Below are 5,000 nucleotides of genomic sequence, written 5' to 3' on the forward strand. Positions count from 1 at the left end.
GGCTGGGAGACAGGGCCCAGGGCCGGAGCACCCGACCCGGGGCCCGGCCGGGCCCCTGGACGCAGCCGGGGCTCCCAAGCCCGGAGGCGCATGGGACACCTCCCCGGTCCCTCCGGACCCCGTCCCGGGCACCCTGCCACGCAGCAGGACCAAGGACAGAGCCCGGGGTGGGGAGGCCGCCCTCCCCGGGCCCTCAGGGGCCCTAGCCACTGCTCCTGAACCCAGCCAAGCAAGGGGAGGCTCCCCGGGCACATCGGAACCCCTTCCCGGGCCCTTGGCAGTGCGGCAGGCTGGGAGACAGGGCCCAGGGCCGTAGCACCCGACCCGGGGCCCGGCCGGGCCCCTGGACGCAGCCGGGGCTCCCAAGCCCAGAGGTGCATGGGACGCCTCCCCGGTCCCTCCGGACCCCGTCCCGGGCACCCTGCCACGCAGCAGGACCAAGGACAGAGCCCGGGGTGGGGAGGCCGCCCTCCCCGGGCCCTCAGGGGCCCTAGCCACTGCTCCTGAACCCAGCCAAGCAAGGGGAGGCTCCCCGGGCACATCGGAACCCCTTCCCGGGCCCTTGGCAGTGCGGCAGGCTGGGAGACAGGGCCCAGGGCCGGAGCACCCGACCCGGGGCCCGGCCGGGCCCCTGGACGCAGCCGGGGCTCCCAAGCCCGGAGGTGCATGGGACGCCTCCCCGGTCCCTCCGGACCCCGTCCCGGGCACCCTGCCACGCAGCAGGACCAAGGACAGAGCCCGGGGTGGGGAGGCCGCCCTCCCCGGGCCCTCAGGGGCCCTAGCCACTGCTCCTGAACCCAGCCAAGCAAGGGGAGGCTCCCCGGGAACAACGGAACCCATTCCTAGGCCCTTGGCAGTGCGGTAGGCTGGAAGACAGGGACCAGGGCCAGAGCACCCCACCCGGGGCCCGCCCGGGCCCCTGGACCCAGCCGGGGCTCCCAAGCCCGGAGGCGCATGGGACGCCACCCCGGACCCATGGAGCCCGTCCTGGGCATTGAGCCATGCCGTTGGCCTGGAGATGGGTGCCCCGGACGCCCGGGGGAGGTCTGTCTGGGACACATGGAGCCCGTCCTGGGCATTGAACCATGCCGTTGGCCTGGAGAAGGGAGCCCCGGACGCCCGGGGGAGGACTGCCCGGTACCCGTGGAGCCCTTCCCGGGTACTTTGCAACGCCGTTGGCCTCCTGGAGATGGGTGCCCCGAACGCCCGGGGGGTGGGCTGCCCGGGACCCGTGGAGCCCGTCCTGGGCACTCTGACCTGCTGTTGGCCCGGGGGAGGGACCCCAGACGACCGGGACCCGTGGAGCCCGTCCTTGGCACTCTGACAAGCCGTTGGCCCGGGGAAGGGAGCCCCAGTTGACCGGGACCTGTGGAGCCCGTCCTGGGCACTCCTGTATGCAGTTGGCCCGGGGAAGGGAGCCCCGGACGTCCGGGACCCGTGGAGCCCGTCCTGGGCACTCCTGTATGCCGTTGGCCCGGGGAAGGGAGCCCCGGACGTCCGGGACCCGTGGAGTCCGTCCTGGGCACTCTGAAATGCTTTGGCCCGGGGAAGGGAGCCCCGGACACCCGGGGGGGAGGACTGCCCGGGACCCGTGGAACTCGTCCTGGGCACTCTGACATGCCGCTGGCCCGGGGAAGGGTGCCCCGGACGCCCGGGGCCCGTGGAGCCCGTCCTGGGCACTCTGACAAGCCGTTGGCCCGGGGAAGGGAGACCTGGACGCCCGGAACCCGTGGAGCCCGTCCTGGGCACTCTGAAATGCTTTGGCCCGGGGAAGGGAGCCCCGGACGCCCGGGGGAGGACTGCCCGGGACCCGTGGAACTGGTCCTGGGCACTCTGACATGCCGCTGGCCCGGGGAAGGGTGCCCCGGATGACCGGGGCCCGTGGAGCCCGTCCTGGGCACTCTGACATGCCGCTGGCCCGGGGAAGGGAGCCCCAGACGCCTGGGGCCCGTGGAGCCCGTCCCGGGCACTCTGCCATGCCGTCAGCCTGGATGGAGCCCCGGACGCCCGGGGGGGGGGGCGAAGGCCCGGGACGCATGGAGCCTGTCCCGGGCACTCTGCCATGCCGTCGGCCTGGATGGAGCACCGGACGCCCGGGGGACGACTGCCCAAGAGCCATGGAGCCCATCCTGGGCAATTTGACATGCAGTTGGCCTGGAGGAAGGAAGCTCCGGGTGGCCTAGGGAGGTGTTGCCCAGGCATATCCCATCTGGTCCCCATGGCAGAGAACCACCAACCCTGGAGGGGTGTCCGGGCATACCCTGCCACATAGTAATCCGGAGGCAAATTACCCCCCTTTCTTGCAATCTGTGCACGCGAGGTGACAGAGGGGACCCAAGGCGTGAAAGAACCCGACCTCATGGAGCCCTCGCTGGGATCCGGGAGGCGAATGGCACCTCATTAGGACTTCCAGGGAAGTTCGGCCATCTGGTCCCCCCCATAGGAAAGCGTTGCGGGCGACCAGATGCCCGAGGGGATCCGGGCGACCAGATGGCCGAGGGAATCCGGGCGACCAGATGGCTGGGCATGGAGGTGAAGCCGCCTGGACTCTTCCCCACCCCGTCCCCGTCCCGGGACGAATGCCCGGGACGCATGGAGCCCGTCCTGGCCACTTGATGTCCCGTCCTGGGCATTGAACCATGCCGTCGGCCTGGAGAAGGGAGCCCCCGGACGCCCGGGGGAGGACTGCCCGGTACCCGTGGAGCCCTTCCCGGGTACTTTGCAACGCCGTTGGCCTCCTGGAGATGGGTGCCCCAGATGCCCGGGGGTGGGCTGCCCGGGACCCATGGAGCCCGTCCTGGGCACTTTTACATGCCGTCGGCCTGGAGGTGGGTGCCCTGGACGCCCGGGGGAGGCCTGCCCGGGACCCGTGGAGCCCCTCCCGGGTACTTTGCCAATGCCGTTGGCCTCATGGAGATGGGTGCCCCGGACGCCCGGGGGGAGGACTGCCCGGTACCCGTGGAGTCCTTTCCGGGTACTTTGCAACGCCGTTGGCCCCCTGGAGATATGTGCCCCGAACGCCCGGGGGGAGGGCTGTCCGGGGCCCATGGAGCCCGTCCTGGGCACTGTGACATGCCGTCGGCCTGGAGGTGGGAGCCCCGGACGCCCGGGGGAAGGCTGCCCGGGACCCGTGGAGCCCTTCCCGGGTACTTTGCCATCCCGTTGGCCTCCTGGAGATGGGTGCCCCGGACGCCCGGGGGAGGTCTGTCCGGGGCCCATGGAGCCCGTCCTGGGCAGTGTGACATGCCGTCGGCCTAAAGGTGGGAGCCCCGGACGCCCGGGGGAAGGCTGCCCGGGACCCGTGGAGCCCTTCCCGGGTACTTTGCCATCCCGTTGGCCTCATGGAGATGGGTGCCCCGGACGCCCAGGGGAGGTCTGTCCGGGACACGTGGAGCCCGTCCTGGGCATTGAGCCATGCCGTTGGCCCGGAGAATGGAGCCCCCAGACGCCCGGGGGAGGTGTTGCCCAGGCATATCTCATCTGGTCCCCCGGGCAGAGAACCACCAGCCCTGGAGAGGTGTCCGGGCGTACCCTGCCCCTAGTAATCCGGAGGGAAATTACCCCCCTTTCTTGCAATCCGTGCACGCGCGGTGACAGAGGAGACCCAAGGCGTAAAAGAACCCGACCTCATGGAGCCCTCGCTGGGATCCAGGAGCCGAATGGCACCTCATCGGGACTTCCAGGGAAGCCCGGCCATCTGGTCGCCCCATTGGAAAGCATCGCGGGCGACCAGAGGGCCGGGATCGAAAGGACTCCCAGCTCCCCATCCATCCCAAGCCTTCGCGGTAGGGTTCCTGACTGCCTGCCCACGCAAGGCAGGGCTCTTGGACCCCGGCTGGGCCTCAGGCGCAGGTTGGACCACCGGAGCTCTAGGGCCCGGACGACCTGGGGGAGGAATGCCCGGGACCCGTGGAGCCCGTCCTGGGTACTTTGACATGCCGTCGGCCTGGAGGTGGGTGCCCCGGACGCCCCGGGGGAAGCTGCCCGGGACCCATGGAGCCCGTCCTGGGTACTTTGACATTCCGTCGGCCTGGAGGTGGGAGCCCCGGACGCCCGGGGGGAGGTCTGCACGGGACCCATGGAGACCGTCCTGGGTACTTTGCCAATGCCGTTGGCCTCATGGAGATGGGTGCCCCGGACGCCCGGGGGGACGAATGCCCGGGACGCATGGAGCCCGTCCTGGGCACTTTTCCATGCCTTCGGCCTGGAGCCCCCAGACACCCAGGGGAGGACCACCGTGAAAACCATGGAGCCCGACCCGGGCACTCTGCCATACCGTCAGCCTAGATGGAGCCCCGGACGCCCAGGGGACGAATGCCCGGGACGCATGGAGCCCGTCCTGGGCACTTTTCAATGCCGTCAGCCTGGATGGAGCCCCGGACGCCCGGGGGACGACTGCCCAGGAGCCATGGAGCCCGTCCTGGGCAATTTGACATGCAGTTGGCCTGGAGGAAGGAAGCCCCGGGTGGCCTAGGGAGGTGTTGCCCAGGCATAGCCCATCTGGTCCCCATGGCAGAGAACCACCAGCCTCGGAGGGGTGTCCGGGCGTACCCTTCTCCCTAGTAATCCGGAGGAAAATTACCCCCTTTTCTTGTAATCTGTGCACGCGAGGTGACAGAGGGGACCCAAGGCGCAAATGTACCCAACCTCCTGGAGCCCTCGCTGGGATCCGGGCGGCGAATGGCACCTCATCGGGACTTCCAGGGAAGTTCGGCCATCTGGTCGCCCCATAGGAAAGCGTTGCGGGCGACCAGATGCCCGAGGGGATCCGGGCGACCAGATGGCCGAGGGAATCTGGGCGATCAGATGGCTGGACACGGAAGTGAAGCCGCCTGGACTCTCCCGACCCTGTCCCCGTCCCCGTGCCCGTGCCCGGGACGCATGGAGCCCGTCCTGGGCACTTTTCCATGCCTTCGGCCTGGAGCCCCCAGACACCCAGGGGAGGACCACCGTGAAAGCCATGGAGCCCGACCCGGGCACTCTGCCATGCCGTCGGCCTG

This window comes from Lissotriton helveticus, chromosome 8, assembly GCF_964261635.1.
Source record: "Lissotriton helveticus chromosome 8, aLisHel1.1, whole genome shotgun sequence".
Taxonomy (NCBI): Eukaryota; Metazoa; Chordata; class Amphibia; order Caudata; family Salamandridae; genus Lissotriton; species Lissotriton helveticus.